This window comes from Bison bison, unplaced genomic scaffold (genome assembly GCF_000754665.1).
Source record: "Bison bison bison isolate TAMUID 2011002044 unplaced genomic scaffold, Bison_UMD1.0 scf7180017864479, whole genome shotgun sequence".
Lineage (NCBI taxonomy): Eukaryota > Metazoa > Chordata > Mammalia > Artiodactyla > Bovidae > Bison > Bison bison.
In genome coordinates, this window is record NW_011495039.1 from 5,910,419 (window position 1) to 5,932,455 (window position 22,037).

Consider the following 22,037-nt stretch of genomic DNA (forward strand, 5'->3'; position numbering starts at 1 on the left):
GATGTCTGGCTCTAGGTCAGTGATCATACCATTGTGATTATCTGGGTTGTGAAGATCTTTTTTGTACAGTTCTTCTGTGTATTCTTGCCATCTCTTCTTAATATCTTCTGCTTCTGTTAGGTCCATACCATTTCTGTCCTTTATCAAGCCCATCTTTGCATGAAATGTTCCCTTGGTATCTCTGATTTTCTTGAAGAGATCTCTAGTCTTCCCCATTCTGTTGTTTTCCTCTATTTCTTTGCATTGATTGCTGAACAAGGCTTTCTTATCCCTTCTTGCTATTCTTTGGAACTCTGCATTCAGATGTTTATATCTTTCCTTTTCTCCTTTGCTTTTCGCTTCTCTTCTTTTCACAGCTATTTGTAAGCCCTCCCCAGACAGCCATTTTGCTTTTTTGCATTTCTTTTCCATGGGGATGGTCTTGATCCCTGTCTCCTGTACAATGTCACGAACCTCATTCCATTTTTAATAATAGCTAACCTTATAATGCACTTCCGATCTGCATTTCTCGATGGTTAATAATGTTTCAAGCCTTGAGCATCTGAATACATTCTTTGGAAAAAATGTCTATTTGGGTCCTTTGCTCATTTTTTTTAATTGTTTTTTTCTTTGCTACTGAGTTGTATGCATTTCTTGAACGCTTTGGATTAACCTGATTTTCTAGGTTGCCTTTTCATTGTGCTAATGGTTTCCTTTGCTGTGCAGATGCTTTTAAATTTAACTCCGTTTATTTTTTCCTTTTGTTGTCCCCAAATATTCTTAAGATATCAGTGCATTAATACTCTTGAAGGTATGCAGTATTGCAGAGGGCTCAAGATACGTTCTTGGTCCTTAGAACAGAGAAAACATATTCTGCTTGTACTCTACAGCTTAGTGAGTTTAATTAAGATTATTACTTTCTGAGCTGCTTCATAAGTCACAAGTAAGTGTCCGTCCTGCTCCCTTGCCCATTTATTCAGTAGGATTATGGTAACATAAAACGGAATTTTCCTAACCATGTTTCAGTGTTTATTAAAGTGCCAATAGTAATGTCTTATTAATAAAAAATATAAATAATCAGGATGTTATGAGCTGAATCATGTTTCCCCAAAGACACATTCAAGTCCTAATACTTGGTGTCTGTGACTGTAATCTTATTTAGAATTAGTCTTTGTAAATGTAAGTGAGTTAAAATGGGAGCAAGTTGAATTTGAAAGTGAAAAGTGTTAGTTGCTCAGTCCTGTACGACTCTTTGTGACCCTAAGGACTGCAGCCCACCAGGCTCCTCTGTCCACGGAGTTCTCCAAGCAAGAACACTGGAGTGGCTTACCATGCCCTCCTCCAGGGGATCTTCCCAACCCAGGGATCAAACTTGGGTCTCCTGCACTGCAGGCAATTTCTTTACTGTCTGAGCCACCAAGGAAGCCACACTGAATTTGAGTGGGGCTTAATCCAACATGACTGGTGTCTTTAAAAGAGGAGGAAAATTTGGACATGAACCTAGAAACACAAAAGGGAGACTATCACATGAGGACAGAGACAGAAATCAAATGTCTGCAGCTAACTGCAACCAGAAGAATCAAGGAAGTGTCTTTCTGCGGAGGCTCTGGAAGGAACATGGTTGTCCCAACATCTTGATTTTGAGCGTCTAGTCTGTAAAACTGTGAGGAAACAAATTTCTACTCTTTTAAGCCACCCACTTTGTGGCGCTCTGAGATACTCCAAGTAACTAGAGATAGAAGTCCTTCAAACCTATAGGAGAGCCCTGATGGCATATTACAGTGTAGCAGTATCCATTTCAGGGACTGTATTTGTACTCATAAAAGTAGATAAGACTATATTTTAAAAAGAAATGAATGTGTATTCTGCTGAGCTAAATTCCAACTGCATTATATAGAAAATGTACGATCAGAAATAAAAATATTGCTACCCCAACTCAATGTGGAAACAAGATTGCTGGGGGAAATATCAATAACCTCAGATATGCAGATGACACCATCCTTATGGCAGAAAGTGAAGAAGAACTAAAGAGCCTCTTGATGAAAGTGAAAGAGGAGAGTGAAAAAGTTGGCTTAAAGCTCAACATTCAGAAAACAAAGATCATGGCATCCGGTCCCATCACTTCATGGGAAATAGATGGGGAAACAGTGGAAATAGCATCAGACTTTATTTTCTGGGCTCCAAAATCACTGCAGATGGTGACTGCAGCCATGAAATTAAAAGACGCTTACTCCTTGGAAGGAAAGTTATGACCAACCTAGATAGCATATTCAAAAGCAGAGACGTTACTTTGTTAACAAAGGTCCGTCTAGTCAAGGCTGTGGTTTTTCCAGTAGTCATGTATGGATGTGAGAGTTGGACTATAAAGAAAGCTGAGTACCAAAGAATTGATGCTTCTCACCTGTGGTGTTGGAGAAGACTCTTGAGAGTCCCTTGGGCTGAAAAGAGATTCAACCAGTCCATCCTAAAGGAGATCAGTCCTAGGTATTCATTGGAAGGAGTGATGTTGAAGCTGAGACTCCAATACTTTGGCTACCTGATGCGAAGAGTTGACTCATTTGAAAAGACCCTGATGCTGGGAAAGATTGAGGGCGGGAGGAGAAGGGGACGACAGAGTATGAAATGGTTGGATGGTGTCACCGACTCAATGGACATGAGTTTGGGTAAACTCCAGGAGTTGGTGATGGACAGAGAGGCCTGGCGTGCTGCGGTTCATGGGGTCACAAAGAGTCAGACACGACTGAGCAACTGAACTGAACTGAACCTCAATGTTGCAAAGTACTCTTCTCCAGAAATACTCTTCCAGTAAAGGCTGTCCTCCAAGCTGGCTGTTTGCTATACACTTTGTTGAAGGACTGCATAATATAAAAATCACGAGCAGATACTTGGTGTTTCTATATCTTTTTAGGTAAGGCTTTGTAATATGAAATAACTGATGATAAGATACTCAGGTTAAATCATTTTAGATTGATCTTGGTATCCCAAAGGCCCCATACAGTATCTTTCAGATGGTCGGTGCCAAAAAAAGTATTAAAAAGTAGTATGCAGACATTAGATACATGTAAATGGTTGGTTGTACATGAAGAAGATAACCTGTAATTAAAAACTGAGTAGAAGCATTCATACTTTACATTTATGAAGATGACATTACAGTATACAGGGATATTCATATACATTATTTAACTTAATTTTTAAAACATTTATGTCCAATAGGTATTATTCTCTGTGTTTTATAGATAGGAAATTAAGGCTTAGGAAGTTTTCAATGATGTAGCCCAGGTCACATAGCTAGTGAATGGTGTAAAAATGGTAGGGAGGAATGAGTCACAGTCCAAATCTCTGTGCCACATTCTGTGATGCATCATATACCACAATCACCTTCTGAGGAAATGCCTGCTCAGGACTCAGACTCTAGACCTCATTGCAAATGAGCCCAGAAACTATTCGCCTCAACTGTTTTTATCACAATTTATCCACTTTAAGTGGAGTTAAAAATATTTGAAATCCCCTGTCTCATTTGAACAATATGAGTGGACATATGTTGATGATTAAATCACGCCAGAAACTGTCAAAAAGTATGGTCTCTGTTTTAAATCCAAGAAATTAGTTTTATAATTATATAACTAAAATTCTAACCAGATGGAATCCCAAGTGAATTATGTTAACTAACTCTCCTCTTTCTCTCTCATTACAATTACAGAAATTTCACGCTAACTTTATACTGTACTATTTTGGACATTAACTAAAATACCAACTATCTTGTTAAATATTTTTAATGCCATCATTTATCATTACTTGATATATAAAGCACATTGTAGTAGACTAGGTGTTTAACTGCTCAGAATCTCTCTATATGAAGGAACAGTTCTACCAGCACATCATTGAAAATAATCACCATGGAGCCAGTCAGAAATAAATCAATAAAAAACTAATTGTAAGAACTAAGCATGCCCATAATAGAATTTAACTGCCTTCTCAACATTAAAACGATTTAGGCTTTATGATCACACCCATCCTCCACCTCATAAACCTTGCTAGAGAAGACAAAAAACAAGTCACACTTAATACTACTGAAGAGACCACTTAAACACGGTGAAGACAGTCAATTTCATGTTATGTGTTTTTTACCAACCCCCCCAAAAAAGCCACAGAGAAATTAACTTGTTAAGAATATAGCATTTATTCAGATGAAGCTCTCTGTTTTCAATTGAACTTGGTTAAATGTATTGGTCATGACAAAGAAGTGAAAAGTCAAAGTGTTAGTCCCTCAGTCATGTCTAACTCTTTGTGACCCCACTGTAGCCCACCGGGCTCCTCTGTCCATGGGATTCTCCAAGCAAGAATTCTACCCTCTGTTCATGGGTAGTCAAAATGAGAAACTTAATGTGGCCTTGAATAATAAATAACAAGATATAGTCTTGAAGAAACTGATAGACATTAGTAGGGAACTACTGATAAAAGTTTAACAGTCATCTCTCATACAACAACACAGTGCTGATTTGTAAAATTAGTCAGTTTTTATGGTATGAATATTACCACTATGCTTATTTTAAGTCACCAATGTCACGTAAGTAAGCACAGAATTGGGAAGAGATGGATGGGCAAAACCAACTCTTGTAAGTGAGCTCCAGCACCCCATGGGGACAAGGAAGAAGAGAATCACCCCAAATGCCTGCTGTGTCTTCATTTCATTGTGTCAAGTTCAAACTGTATTGGTGTAGGAAAGGGAATTAATATTTATGAAATGGCTACTGGGTGCCAGATCCATTTAAAATGATGATCTCATTATATAAAGTTATGGGGGAGATCGACCAAGATAGCACTCCAAAATCATAACTATTTTCAGAACAAACAACAATTAAAAAAAAAACAGAAACTATAACTAAAGACATAAAGAAGGAACTACTGAAAATAAGAAACATCTCAAACAAGCAAACTAACCTTACAATTGAAGGATCTAGAGAAAGAAGAAAAAACAAAACCCAAAGTAAGCAGAAGGAAAGAAATGATAAAGATCAGAACAGAGATACATGAAATAGAGACAGAAAGCAAAATAAAACAAAGAGAAAAGATCAATGAAACTAAAAACTTTTTATTTGAAAAGATGAACACAATGGATAACCTTTAACCAAAAGGGAGAGGGCCCAAATCAATAAAATCAGAAATGAAAAGGAGAAGTTGCAACTGACGCCACAGAAATACAAAAGATCATAAGAAAACACTACAAACAACTATATGCTAATAAAATGGACAACCTAGAAGAAATGGACTTCTAAATTCTTAGAAATGTACAATCTCCCAAGACTGTGCCAGGAAGAAAAATACAATGTAAACAGACCAATTACCAGTACTGAAATTGAACCAGTAATTTAAAAAATCTCAACAAACCTAAGTCCAGGACAAGATGACTTCAGAGGTGAATTATATTAATACCAAATACTTAGAGAAGGGTTAACACCAAGCCTTCCTAAATGAATCCAAAAAATTACAAAGAAAGGAGCATTTCTGAACTCATTCTATGACGGTATCATTTCCCTGACACCAAATGCAAAGATATTACCAAAAAAAAAAAAAGAAAAGAATATCACAAGCCAATATCACTGATGAACATAGACTCAAAATTCATCAAATTGAATCTAGCAATATATTAAAAGGATCATACACCATAATCAAGGGGGATTTATCCCAGGGATGCAAAGATTTAATATCCACAAATCAATCAATATGATACACCACATTGACAAACTTAAGAATAAAAACCACGTTGATCATCTCAATAGATGCAGAAAAAGCTTTTGATAAAATTCAACATCTGTTTGTGACAGGAAAAAAAAAAAAGAACCTCTCATTAACTAAATTTCTGCATGGATTATTTTTTCTGATGAAAAACTTCTTGAAATTCTGCCAGGTGAAATATTACAGATCATGGAAAGTCATTATCTTTATCATCATCAAGCTGTTGTCATCTGAGTGCTTATCTAAACTGAAGGCTATAGCAGCTTACAAGTGCTTCCCTTGGGAGCACAGGTGTAAGAGGGTGAACTGGAAGCTTCTGCTGGCAGTCTAGTGTGGAGGTGTGGTCTGTATCCTTGCCAACGCTTCATCTTTCACAGAGACTGATGTTGATGTTTATAGAAGATTACTGGTCCCTGAAAGAAAGACAGTAAGCAGCTAGTGCAGTTATGTTTCAAAAGTGCTGATGGAACATGAGAGCTTCAACTTTCTACCTGCAGGTGAATTTTAATGTATTCAACAGTTTTTTAAAAAAAATTATATCCTCACCATTTAAAGAAATACTCAAGTTAGAATACTAAAATCATACAATTCTGAAATGGAGAATACTAAGAGGACTCTCGGGACATACTCCTTTTTACAGATGAAGAGAGAATACTTTAATCAAAGCACTTTTCTTTCAAGAGAAAAGGCAGTTATTGGCTCCTAGAGAAGCAGCTCCCATTTCATCTCACTGCAGTGTGGCACTGAAATTCAGAATATTTTTATTTTACAGAATTCTCACCCTAATGTCTAATTCCACAAACAGCATTTCTCCCTACTGGCATAATCCTATTTCACAAATTTATAGTATATTCAGGTATCTAAATCATTAATAATTGATGTGGAAGGTACCCCAATATTCATTGCAGCACTGTTTACAAGAGCTAGGACATGGAAGCAACCTAGATGTCCATCAACAGATGAACAGATTAAAAAAAGTTGTGGTACATATATACAATGCAATATTACTCAGCCATAAAAAGGAATGCATTTGAATCAGTTCTGATGAGATGGATGAATCTACAGCCTATTATACACAATGAAGTAAGTCAGAAAGAGAAAAATGCCATATTAATGCATATATATGGAACTAATGAAGGTGGTACTGCTGCTGCTAAGTCGCTTCAGTCGTGTCTGACTCTGTGCGACCCCATAGACGGCAGCCCACCAGGCTCCGCTGTCCCTGGGATTCTCCAGGCAAGAACACTGGAGTGGGGTGCCATTGCCTTCTCTGGAAGATGGTGCTAATGAACCTATTTGCAGAGCAGCAATGGAGAAATAGACATAGAGGACATACATGTGGACACAGTAGCGGAAGGAGGGTGGGATGAATGGAGAGTAGCACTGAAACATACACATTACCATATGTAAAATAGATAGCCAGTGGGAATTCGCTGTATGATGCAGGGAGCTCAGACCTAGAGCTCTGCGACAACCTAGAGGGTTGGGACAGGGTGAGAAGTGGGAGGCAGATTCAGGAAGGAGGGGACATGTGTATACATACGGCTGATTTATGTTGATGACTGGCAGAAACCAACACAATATTATAAGCAAAATAAGTTGGCACCGCCCCTATGGAAAACATTATGGAAGTTCCCTAGAACACCAAAAACAGAACTACATATGATCCAGCAATCCTACTCTTGGGAATATACCTGGACAAAACTATAATTCAAAAAGATACATGCACCCCTATGTTCATAGCAGCACATTTTCAATAGCCAAAACATGGAAACAACTGAAAAGTCCACTAATAGAGGAGCAGATGAAGAAGATACGGTACATATATATGATGGAATATTACTCAGTCATAAAAAGAACAAAATATTGCCATTCGCAGCAACACGGATGCAACTAGAGATTATCATACCAAGTGAAGTAAGTCAGAAAGACAAATACCATATGATATCATTTATATGTGGAATCTAAAATATGGTACAAATGAACTTATCTGCAAGATAGAAACAGAGTCATAGACATAGAGAACAGATTTGTAGTTGCTGAGGGGGGATGGGGAAGGAGGAGTGGGAATTTGGGATTAGCAGGTGCAAACTAGTATATATAGGACGGATAAATACCAAGGTCTTAATATATTGTACAGCTTCCCTGATAGCTCAGTTGGTAAAGAATCCGCCTGCAATGCAGGTGACCCTGGTTCAATTCCTGGGTCGGGAAGATCCCAGGGATAGGCTACCCACTCCAGTATTCTTGGGCTTCCCTTGTGACTCAGCTGGTAAAGAATCCACCTGCAATGTGGGAGACCTGGGTTCGACCCCTGGGTTAGGAAGATCCCTGGAGAAGGGAAAGGCTACCCACTCCAGTATTCTGGCCTGGAGAATTCCATGGACTGTATACCATGGCGTCACAATGAGTCAGACATGACTGAGTGACTTTCATTTTCACTTTAATGTATAGCACAGGGAACTGTATTCAATATCCTGTGATAAAAACATAATGATAAAGCACATAAGAAAGAATGTATATATGTGTATAAATGAGTCACTTTGTTATACAGCAGAGATTGGCACAACACTGTAAATCATCTAAAAAAATCAATGCCTGGAGTAGATGAAATTATCAGAGGTAATTCAGACCTTACAATTATTTATCTCTTAATATTGGTGAAATTTGAAGCTTTTATGTGGAATAGAGTGTTCATCGTCTCAACTGTTTGACATCACATTATATATGAGATATATATATATATATATACACACACACACATAATATACAGTTCCCCAAACAATTGCTTTTGCTCTGGTTCTACCTTTAGTAGGAATGCAGTTGGCAGTAAAGTATACTGAAGTCAACAATGACATGGGCTAGTATCAGGAAAAGGAAAAGGAAAAACTTTCAGATTCCAACCACAATATCCCCAGGAAAGCTGGCAGTAGTAAAAGCTAAAGTTAACATCCTGTATTACATATCTGAAATGAATCATAATCTAATTATCATAACTTCAAAAGTAGGAGCTACTATTTATCCCATTTTTCACTAGAAGAAACTGGGGCCAGGAGAAGCTGAGTCACTCGTCGAAGGCTACTACCCAGTGTGGAAGCCAGACTTTGAACTCAGGTAACCATCTCTAGAGCCTCAGGAACTTAACTAGGCTTCTCCATCTCTATTTGTGAGGTCTAATGAGTCCCAGCAAACACTTTATAGCTGCAAGAATTGCTCACTCTCTCCTGTAAGCAGAGGACGTACCTGGGCCTGAGGAATGGAGATGTCAGAAAGAGCAGAGGCTCCTATGTTCTGCCCTTCTCTCTCACCCATCTGCTCTTCCCCAGTGATGCAATTACTGTGCATCTGATCCACAGTCCACAAACTTCTTCGAAGCATTATTGCAGGGCTGTATGGTGTTCAGCATTGTATTAGTTTGGTGCAAAAGTAATTGTGGTTTTGCATTATTGAAATTTATCATTTGATATTGGGATATATTCTTAAATAAATGTGGTTATGTTATATATCATTTTAATGTGCATTTCTCACTGTATGTTTTTTGTTAATGACTTATTACTTGCTATTTATTTTATATTTATTTTAGATTATGGAAATGATGTTAGACAAGAAGTAAATTCAAGAAATTTTTTTAAGTCCAAAATGGATCCTAAAGCAGTGGAGACAACTTTGCAACATCAGCAACACATTTAACCCAGGAAATGCAGTGGTGGTTCAAGAAGTTTTGCAAAGGAGATGAGAATTTTGAAGATGGGCCAGCTATTGGAAGTTGACAATGACCAGTTGAGAGCATTCACTAAAGCTGATCCCCTAACATCTACATGAGAAGTTGCCAAAGAACTCAACGTCAACCATTCTATGGTCATTCAGCATTTGAATCAAATTAGGAAGGTGAGAAAGCTCGATAAGTGGGTACCTCATGAGTTGACTGAAAATCAAAAAAATCATCGCTTTGAAGTGTCATCTTCTCTTATTCTACACATAACAAGAAATCATTTCTCGAACAGATTGTGATGTGCAGTGAAAAGTGGATTTTATAAGACAACTGGCAATGACCAACTTAGTGGCTGGACCAAGAAGAAGCTCCAAAGCACTTCCCAAAGCCAAACTTGCACCAAAAAAAGGTCATGATCACTGTTTGGTGATCTGCTGCCTGTCTGATCCACTACAGCTTTCTGAATCGTGGTGAAACCATTACACTTGAGAGTTTTGCTCAGTAAATCAATGAGATGCACTGACAGCTCCAACACCTGCAGCCAGCACTGGTCAACAGAAAGGCCCCAGTTCTTCAGGACAACACCCAACTGCACACCATACAAGCAACACTTCAAAAGCTCAACAAATCGGGTGACCGAGTTTCGCCCATCTGCCATCTTCACCTGACCTCTTGCCAAGACTACCAGTTCTTCAAGTATCTTGACAACTTTTTGCAGGGAAAATGCTTCCACAACCAGCAGGAGGCAGAAAATGCTTTCCAAGAGTTCACTGAATCCTGAAGCATGGATTTTTATGCTACGGGAATAAACCAATTTATTTCTCGGTGGCAAAAATGTGCTGATTGTAATGGTTCATATTTTGAGTAATAAAGATGTGCTTGAACCTAGTTATAATGATTTAAAATTCACAGTAAGAAACCTAATATGTCCAGCATTTTGTAAAATATCAACATATAATAGACACTTACTATTTGTTGAATGAATGATCATTTCAGAGTTGTAAGCATTAAATGAGACAATGCTCCAGTTTCATCCACCTCATTAGAACTGATTCAAATATATTCTTTTTAATGGCTGAGTAATACTCCATTGTGTATATGTACCACTGCTTTCTTATCCATTCATCTGCTGATGGACATCTAGGTTGCTTCCATGTCTTGGCTATTATAAACAGTGCTGCGATGGACATTGGGGTACACGTGTCTCTTTCCCTTCTGGTTTCCTCAGTGTGTATGCCCAGCAGTGGGGTTGCTGGATCATAAGGCAGTTCTATTTCCAGTTTTTTAAGGAATCTCCACACTGTTCTCCATAGTGGCTGTACTAGTTTGCATTCCCACCAACAGTGTAAGAGGGTTCCCTTTTCTCCACACCCTCTCCAGCATTTATTATTTGTAGACTTTTGGATCGCAGCCATTCTGACTGGTGTGAAATGGTACCTCATAGTGGTTTTGATTTGCATTTCTCTGATAATGAGTGATGTTGAGCATCTTTTCATGTGTTTGTTAGCCATCTGTATGTCTTCTTTGGAGAAATGTCTATTTAGTTCTTTAGCCCATTTTTTGATTGGGTCGTTTATTTTTCTGGAGTTGAGCTGTAGGAGTTGCTTGTATATTTTTGAGATTAGTTGTTTGTCGGTTGCTTCATTTGCTATTATTTTCTCCCATTCTGAAGGCTGTCTTTTCACCTTGCTAATAGTTTCCTTTGATGTGCAGAAGCTTTTAAGTTTAATTAGGTCCCATTTGTTTATTTTTGCTTTTATTTCCAATATTCTGGGAGGTGGGAGTGAAGTAAGCCAGAAGGAAAAACATAAATACAGTATACTAACGCATATATATGGAATTTAGAAAGATGGTAACAATAACCCGGGGTACGAGACAGCAAAAGAGACACTGATGTATAGAACAGTCTTATGGACTCTGTGGGAGAGGGAGAGGGTGGGAAGATTTGGGAGAATGGCAATGAAACATGTAAAATATCATGTAGGAAACGAGTTGCCAGTCCAGGTTTGATGCACGATGCTGGATGCTTGGGGCTGGTGCACTGGGACGGCCCAGAGGGATGGTATGGGGAGGGAGGAGGGAGGAGGGTTCAGGATGGGGAACACATGTATACCTGTGGCAGATTCATTTTGATATTTGGCAAAACTAATACAATTATGTAAAGTTTAAAAATAAAATAAAATTAGAAAAAAATAAATAAATAAAATTGGAAAAAATAAATAAAATAAAATAAAATAAAAAATTTTAAAAAATAACAATAAAAAAAAATAAATGAGACAATGCACAGGACATGAAAAGCCTCCCACAAAATGTGACACATGTACATGTGTGCTTAGTCATTCAATCATGTCCTAATCTTTGTGATCCTATAGACAATAGCCTGCCAAGCTCTTCTGTCCATGGAATTTCCCAGACAAGAATACTGGAATGGTTTGCCATTTCCTACTCCAGGGGATCTTCCTGACGCAAGGATTGATCCTGCTTCTCTCTGCATGGGCAGGAGGATTCTTTACCACTGAGCCACCTGGGAAGCCCCACCTGGGAAGCCCCACCACATATCAGATGCTTAATAAGTGTTAGTTGTTGCTATTCTACTATTACTGCCTATTGTTACTTGGAGAAGGCAATGGCAACCCACTCCAGTACTCTTGCCTGGAGAATCCCAGGGATGGCAGAGCCTGGTGGGCTGCCGTCTATGGGGTCACACAGAGTCAGACACGACTGATATGACTTAGCGGCAGCAGCAGCAGCAGCCTATTGTTACTATCATTTGTCTACAAGATAATTTTATGTAAAATATAAATGTTTTATTTCATTAGTCCCCTTTTTAAAAAAATGATCTCTTGTCAATACAGCCTCTAGATTTTATTTTATTCAATTTTATTAGTTGTTATTAAGCCTGGTTGTGTCCATTTCATTCACATAATAAACAAAAGTGTGAGAATGATTATTCTTATTTGATCTCAACATGCATGTAAAATTATTTATCTTTTATGAATTTTAGAAGAGCAATTGCTGGGTCAAAACATATATAATATTCCAAATTCTTAATGGTTTATTTAATCTCTGATAAAAACTCGTCATGTTGATGTATGGCAAAACCAATACAATATTGTAAATAAAAAAAAATAAATTAGGCCCAGTAAGAGATTAACAACAGTAACTAATAATAAAATAGAATAATTAAAACAATACACTGTAATAAAAAAATATTTCATTTTATTTTTTGTGATTAAAATAATTTACTGCAGTTGAAAAAAAAAAAAGAACACAGACAAAAATTTCCTCATCATGACAGAGCCAGAATGCTTTACAAATAAGCTGTCGTTTATGCCAGAAGAGTAGGAATATCACTGAAAGAAAAAGGGACAACTAATTCCAGATGTGAAAGAATACTTGGTCAATGATATAGGGTCATAAAAACTGGAAAGCAAACAATCCTACATCATTTGAATATCAAGGTAGAAAATGGAGAACAGAAATGCAGCAGGAGATGAGAGTGTTGCTCATAAGAGGCCTATGAACTCATAGGAAAAGATAGTATTCTCACTTAGATGAGAAGAGAAACTCAAGAGTTGAAAGCAGCCCTCAACTTTACAAGGCTGATATTTAGGTTGGTGCAAAAGTAATTGCAATTTTTGCATTGTTGAACTTTGCTGTTTATCCATTCTCAAATAAATGTGGTTGTGTTATACAACAACAACAACAAAAAAACTCATCAGTCATGACTCAGAGTAGATTTGCAAATTTCTTATCCTGGAATAAAGTGATTCAGTAAGAGAAAAATATGAGCACAAGGAAGTTTTTTCCAACATCATTTCAAGTATCAACAAATTCAAAACTACTAAAATATCCTCTAATAAAGAAGTGCTAAATTTTTGTAAGTCAACATAGTGTAATGTTGGCTAATAAGGCAGCCATTAGAATAACAATTAAATGACTATATAGAAACATGGAAAATATAAAAACATGAAATGTTTGACACTTAATATTAAATAGTTAAGGAAAACAAACAAAGGACGAAAGAAAATTGTCAAAAATTATCAAAAATAACAGTAGTGGTGGTCATCTATTTTCCAAAAATAATTAAATATGAGGAGTGACCACATACTAATAAACTTTCAGTTTACACAGATGGGAGTAGGCAATACAAATGGAATTATTACTGAAATAACTGTTTTAAGTTGCACCATTTTAAAACCTGCCATTAACTCGTAGTGGACAGTTTGTTGATGTTAATGATATATTTTTAAGAGTTGGCGTAATTCATTCTGTAATGAATTTTAATTTTCTATCAATCTGAAACTAAATTATGAATTTCATTTAACACATAGAAATTAGCCTTTTACATAAAAGCACTGCACTTTTTGTTAGCATAGCATTCAGAAGGTACAAACTATTAATAATGCAAGACAGTAAATACTGTATTAAGGTAATGCAGAATGTTCTTATTCTAATCATCTTTCTTTCCAGGAAATTGACCACAGCCCACTTGGGTCCTACTTATCACTGTCCTTGGGTATAGCACGGGGATATGAGTCCCCCCCTCCACTTCCTTGCTCTTCTCTACTTCACCCTGATTATTATTATTATTATTATTCAGTTGCCCCGTGTTATTCAGGTCTTGGATAGAGTCAATCTTAAAAAGAGCCATTTAAATTCTGACCACTGAGCCACTTTGAAAGCTGAATCAGCTTTGGTGATTGACAAGTTTTTCTAAGTCTTCACATCCTCAACTAACAATGAAAACAACACCACCTGTATCATATAGATACAAGAACCAAGGGACCACAAGGTGAAGGAACAAAGGAGGAAAAACAACCAAAATAAATAAATGAGAAAAGGAAAAAGGCAAGATGTGGAAACTTGGGACAGGCAGAGAGAATGTGTAAGAAATATGGATACACTTGTCACCACTGTCCCCAGTCTAAGTGGAATTACTCGTTAGTTACGGATTTAAGTAATTTGCAGAGTGCTTAAATAGTTAATCGTAGCTTAGAAACATTTGACAACAAACTGTACGCTAATCCAAAATATAATCAAGTTGTAAAAGCCAATTGACCTTCCAGATGTCGAGGATGAATAATTCAAGTCAGCCCTTCCCCAGCCCTGCATCCATCATATTACACTGACGAGACTTCGCCTTCCTGCTTGGCTTCTCCACCTAGGATTAGGGGACTACAGTTTCTGGAGGCTTCTTTGAACCACATACGCAAACAAATTAGCTTAATTATTTACTGCTTTCCCAACTCAAATGAAATGATTCTGGTTTAAAAAAAAAAAATGACTCCTTCAAAAAACAACAGTCTCAAAGCCAAGTGAAAACTCGCCCCTGGAGCATCCCTGCTCCTCTGTTGCTGCATCAGCCCTGATTCAAGGGCAGGTTTCTGGTACATCTGCTGTTTTCCTTCTCTCCTCTCTTCCCTGGGATTAGCTCCCCTAACAAAGGAAGGGGCCTCCTTTCAGGTGCGACAAGCAGGCCTAGACACCCTGGAGGGTCCCCTCTGGCTCTCACATGGCCTTGTTTCCAGGCAGAGTTAGAATTCTCTATCAGGGAAGCAGTTGGATGGGCTTTTACAAAGATTTATATCTCCACCCAGCGGTTCTCCACAAGGGGTGATTTTGTCCCCAGGAGTCATTTGGAAATGTCTGCACATACTTTTGGTGACTGTCACAACTGGTGAAGGGGGGGGGGCTGTTTTTGGCATCTATTGGTTAAAGCCCAAGAATGCTATTAAGTATCCTGCAATACACAGAACAGTCCCCCATCACAATTAATCAGGTCTCAAGTATCAATAGCACCAAAGGTGAAAAGCCCTACTGTAACCACAAAGTTAGAATATGAAAAATTCCAGAGCACTGTTTCCATCTGTAATTCTCCTCACTTCATTCATACCACATAGTATTCATCTAGGCTCCCTCTCCCAAATTACACACTCAATTGACTAATGGACCCAGAAGATCTACTTATGTGGCCCACCAAGTAGGATGAGGGAACAAATGGAACATACCCATTCTCTCCACCTAGTCTGGTGCTCAGGATGCAAGATGGCTGGAAGGCAGGCCAGGAAGGAATCCCAAACGCACTACCTAAGGGCCAATTGATTTTGCAAAGATACTTAACCTTCCTGAATCCAAACCCCCCAGTAACAAAATGAGAATAAGAGAATGGATCTTGTTCTGATTAAACAAAATATATCTGTGTCTGACCCACTGTTTGCCCAAGTAGGTACTCAATAAATGCTCTTATTGATACTTTATAACAACACATCCCAAACTATATTACACATCATAATTAACCTGGGGAAACTATTAAAACTCACATTCTCAATTCCTAACCACAGAGATTCTGATCTCCTATGGCAGGAGTATTTATCTAGAATCTTGATTTTCTTAGAAGAGACCCAGTGATTCTGATCAACATAGTCAGTGGCCCATGTGTTGAGAATCTCTGCAGCCCAGGGGTTGACACTGGACATCCCCCACAGACACTCTCAACCAGATGCTCTCTGATTCATTACACCTCCAGAGAGAAGGAAAAACTATGACATTTCTGCTTGCTTTCTTTTTTTAGTTCATTTCAGTTCAGTCACTCAGTCCTGTCCGACTCTTTGCAACCCCATGAATCGCAGCACGCCAGGCCTCCCTGTCCATCACCAACTCCCAGAGTTCACCCAGACTCATGTCCATTGAGTCAGTGATGCCAGCCAGCCATCTCATCCTCTGTCGTCCCCTTCTCCTCCTGCCCCCAATCCCTCCCAGCATCAGTCTTTTCCAGTGAGTCAACTCTTCCCATGAGGAAGCCAAAGTACTGTAGTTTCAGCTTTAGCATCAGTCCTTCCAAAGAACACCCAGGACTGATCTCCTTAAGAATGCACTGGTTGGACCTCCTTGCAGTCCAAGGGACTCTCAAGAGTCTTCTCCAACACCACAGTTCAAAAGCATCAATTCTTCAGTGCTCAACTTTCTTCACAGTCCAACTCTCACATCCATACATGACCACAGGAAAAACCATAGCCTTGACTAGATGGACCTTTGTTGGAAAAATAATGTCTCTGCTTTTGAATATGCTATCTATGTTGATCATAACTTTCCTTCCAAGGAGTAAGCATCTTTTAATTTCATGGCGGCAGTCACCATCTGCAGTGATTTTGGAGCCCCAAAAAATAAAGTCTGACACTATTTCCACTGTTTCCCCATCTATTTCCCATGAAGTGATGGGACCGGATGCCATGATCTTCGTTTTCTGAATGTTGAGCTTTAAGCCAACTTTTTCACTCTCCTCTTTCACTTTCATCAAGAGACTTTTTAGTCCCTCTTCACTTTCTTCCATAAGGGTGATGTTATCTGCATATCTGAGGTTATTGATATTTCTCCCGGCAATCTTGATTCAGCTTGTGCTTCTTCCAGCCCAGCATTTCTCATGATGTACTCTGCATATACGTTAAATAAGCAGGGTGACAATATACAGCCTTGACATACTCCTTTTCCTATTTGGAACCAGTCTGTTGTTCTATGTCCAGTTCTAACTATTGCTTCCTGACCTGCATATAGGTTTCTCAAGAGGCAGGTCAGGTGGTCTGGCATGTCCATCTCTTTCAGAATTTTCCACAGTTTATTGCAATCCACACAGTCAAAGGCTTTGGCATAGTCAATAAAGCAGAAATAGATGTTTTTCTGGAACTCTCTTGCTTTTTCCATGATCCAGCGGATGTTGGCAATTTGATCTCTGGCTCCTCTGCCTTTTCTAAAACCAGCTTGAACATCTGGAAGTTCACAGTTCACGTACTGCTGAAGCCTGGCTTGGAGAATTTTGAGCATTACTTTACTAGTGTGTGAGATGAGTGCAACTGTACGGTAGTTTGAGCATTCTTTGGCATTGCCTTTCTTTGAGATTGGAAAGAAAACTGACCTTTTCTAGTCCTGTGGCCACTGCCGAGTTTTCGAAATTTGCTGGCGTACTGAGTACAGCACTTTCACAGCATCATCTTTCAGGACTTGAAATAGCTCAACTGGAATTCCATCACCTCCACGAGCTTTGTTCGTAGTGATTCTTTCTAAGGCCCACTTGACTTCACATTCCAGGGTATCTGACTCTAGGTGAGTGATCACACCACCATGATTACCTTGATCGTGAAGATCTTTTTTGTACAGTTCTTTTGTGTATTCTTGCCACCTCTTCTTGATATCTTCTGCTTCTGTTAGGTCCCTACCATTTCTGTCTTTTCTTGAGCCCATCTTTGCATGAAATGTTCCCTTGGTATCTCTAATTTTCTTGAAGAGATTTCTAGTCTTTCCCATTCTGTTGATTTCTAGAATTGAAATTCTGGGATAATTCAACTTAAGAGTCTCACTTTCTCCAACCTTATGCTGTCCTCTCTGAAAGCCATCAGCTAACTCACTGACACCTCCTAATAAATTTCTCTTATTTTACAAAAGAAAGAGAACATTTGGCCACATGAGCTCATAGATGAAAACTTAAGAAACAGGAGAAGTGGCATATAGTAACTCAGCTTCAGAGAGCACCATAGAGTCATGGGAAAAAACCTGCCTTTGGAGTCAAAGAGACTGGAGTTTCCATTTTAGTGCTGCCCTTTGCTTGCCCTTGAGCCCATGGAGTAAAGGGGGAATGAAAACATAGTTCCTTCACCAGAAGGTGCTGTCAATACCTATTCCACATGGGTTGGTCATACTAGGACTGGGTCCTCTTGTGTGTGGCAGACAGTACAGATTACCCATCCATTCTTCCATTCTTGCTTGTTAACAGAAGCCCATCATTTTGACAGAAGGCAACAATGAACCCAAATAAAAAGCAAGATAGCTTACTCTTACTCACAGCTACACAGTGACTCTGTGCCAGAGTACTGGCCAATAAGACCTAAGACCATTATATCTATGAAGGTGAAAGTCTGTGCTAAGGATGATGGAACAGGAAGGCCGCGTTTTTCGTGGGGTCTTTAAAACAGTCTTGGCCTTTCTACCTCTAGACTCAACACTATGACAAAAATAACTCTCCTATTTGTTTAAACCACTGTTCCAGTTTTGTCCTACAAGCATAATCCTTACCCAAAGCACTGCTCTGGAAAACAAATGCTTCATCCCAGCCAGACTACTGACTAGCATGATCCAGTCTCCCTGGGTTAACTCTCTGGCTTTTGTAGCTCTCCTCTTTGCTTGGAACTCTCTAACTTGGATCTACCCTCTGGAACATTCTCTTCCAAGTTGTAGCCAATTGGGTGACCTTCTGACCTTACTATTTATCCTAAAATGTTCCACTTTTCTTTCTTTGAGTTTTCTCCTGGTGTCATTTACCTTCCTGATTCTGATACTATTCTTTAAAAAGAATGAAATGGTTGGGTCCCCATTAAGGAAGCTCTTTTGATCCTCAGAGCTGTGACCAAGATGTGGAGTGAGATGCAAGAGGGCAAAATTTAGGGAAGCACTCACTCACAGGCCCTGCAAGGAAAGGGTCAGCCAGTTAGAGTAAGTACCTCCCTAAATTGCCTCACTAGCCCATCCTGGTGGCCCTCCCCCAACACTTCTCCAGCCTTACCCCTACTGCAGCTTCTGGGATGCACCTGCCCTTTAATTTCAGTAATTGTCAGACTGCAATTTACAATCACTATCTTTTAGTAAGATATATATATAATGGACATGATATTTTAAAGGATTATATACAACAGAACAGAAAATACTGGAAAGTGTCCACTGCATAGAAAGCATTCTTTGTGGTGGTAAGGGTAAGTATTGTTACTTTTGTTTGTATGTATGTATGTGTAGCACTGAGCCATGAGATAAAATGTAATACTTACTGTGAATTATGTTCCAGAAATTGTGAAAAAAAAAAGTTCTGTTCTTTGTTCCCAGTTTATTATCCCTCTTGATCTAGGTTTCTCACCTTCACACTAGCTATCTACTAAATTTCACCTGCCAACTTATATATGTTCATAGACTATTAGGGCTTCCCAAGTGGTTCAGTGGTAAAGAATCTGCCCATGATGCAGGAGACATAGGAAACACAGATTTTATCCCTGAGTCAGGAAGATCCCCTGGAGAAGGAAATGGCAACACAGTCCAGTAGTCTTGCCTGAAAAATCCCTTGGACAGAGGATCCTGATGGTCTAGAGTCCAAGAGGTCACAGAGAGCCTGACATGACTAAGCATATACACATAGGATACTTAGCATATATTAGCTATAAGGAGCTTATGTATGTGTTGTATAATGATTTCCAGAGTCTGAAGTTGTTCAAAATGATGCGAGTCTTTCACAGAGTTATGCAAGAACTTCTCAGGAGTACTTAACAGTTTGCCTTTATTCTTTATTTTATAAAGATGGTTTACCTTCTTAAGACAACATCCCTACATGTGCTACTTTCAAAGAATCAACTTTTATCAATTCTGGGGTTCTGAGATCACAAAGCAGGTCAAAGCCACTTTCACTATTGTTATTACTTTGTAATGCTATATTGTGATAGTTTGATCTAGTATATTAGGAACTTTTGGGAACATCAATCTAGTTTTCCAAAATCCAATTTCTGAAAGAGCCAATCCTCAACATTTTATAAAACTTTCAGTTTTTGACACACTTAGAAAACACAAAAACACATCTCTGATTCTTAAAATGACTCATATTCTAACATTTACATTTGTTTCTGCTAATGTTTATATGGGTGCTAAAGACTTTGCAAGGGTTATTAGAGTTTATGCAATCTATTCCACCTGAGAAACCAATGCAGATACAGGAGACATCTACCATAAGTTCATATAATGTATGAACCAAATGAAATATGACATATAGCCTTAAGACAACAACCAAGACAAGGAAGAAGAAAAAAGTATTTGTAATTGCAGATGCAGGAAATACATCAAAGAGATTCAAATAGCTGATGGAAGGTAAAGTACATCATTGGCTTCTTTGCAAGATGACACATAATTGAGCTAATTTATCATTCTTGCACGTTGGCATGCTACAGCCAACCACGTATATACAAAGTGCCAGGGACAGGATGATACTAAGAATTAGAGAATGTTTTTCACTTTGGATCTTGAACGTTCAGAGCCCTTTAGGGAAACTTTTGTCAAGTGCCTAAACAATAACTACTTGCTGCCTTGGCACACTGTAGATGCTCACTGAACGTGTACAGAAGCAATGAATGAATGCTTGATCAAGGACAGGCAGACTTATACACATTTTGATCATTCATCTACAAGACTACTTACAGACTGCCCGAGTTCATTAAGAAATCCAAAAAATATTTACTAAAATATCTTTTCCATTTACTTTGAATCATATAGGAATTCAGGAGATTCGGGTTTATCTATTTTGTAGTCACTTATATTAATATGTTAAAATGTTATTAGTAACTAATAGCTCCATAGAGACTCATTCCATTCGAAGTCATTTGGAAAATAAGGCTTTTGTCTTTCAAACAAGAAGTTTAGGTTTGCCAAGAGTAAAACTCTTGAACACAAACACATGACAGACTTTTCTTCAATGATTTTCCAAATGTGATTCCTTTGCTCGTGGTTTTTCTAGTTTATGTATTTGTATGTAAATTCCACAAATTGTACTTGATGGAAAAAGACAGAGGTGGGAGAAATTTTATCTTTAACCTGTTCACTGTTTCCCCTCCTTGCTTCCATGTTAGAAAATGTATGAGCATGGATGATGCCAAAATCATCACCATTGTGCTAAGTGGCGTGGCATGACTACAACCTCTAAATTTAATTCAACAAACATTTATGCAGTAGATGCTAAGTGTTCACACATTAATTGGGAACCTGTAGTATTCCAGGTACTTCACAATGCAAACTTTTCTGGTGCCTCTTATTGGCCAGGATTCAAAACTGAATTACACACTTTTCCTACCCTCACAAAGTTCACGCTAACTAATTAACCATCATGCATGGCATTTGAAACAAAGTGGTGAAATCATTCACTGCTTCTGCTATTTCCTTGCTTCCCATTGAATATTAAGTAGGCTGTAAGATATTTCATCTTTGAAAACTTATTCCCCTGTCCTCAGATTGGATGATTCACATTGTCTTCAAACTGTTTTGAGGTTATGATCACACAAGTCCTAACGAGTGAGTTCTTCAGCACTGTCAACATGAAAAGGCAAGTCATTCTCTGCTTAGTTTCAATGTGTGAATCTTCAAATGTCATTTTTCTAGTTCTCTAGGTTTCAGTTTCCTACGTAAATGAGGTAGGACCAGTGATCACCTGTTCATCTCTCATCCTATAGATCTGTTCACATAACTTGTTTGGTCAATGGGCACTTATACATGAGAATCTATGAAATAAGTATGCTGGAATTAAACTTTTTTTAAAAAGTCCCTATCCTACCACATATTGTCATGTCTGCCCACAGGCAATAGGAATCCTTTTCTGACTATGAAAGAATTAATGCATTCTTCATGTTCTTAGCAATTTATATTGTCTCTGATGACATTCAGGCTATAAAAGCTATCAAAAGATTCCTAGAAAAACATGTCAACTTGTGCAAGGACTGTGCAAAAGGATTAAATCCCACGTGTGGGGGTTGTATTTATGTCTGTTTACAACATACACACATGTCTATATGTATATTTCTATGCACAGCTCTATATT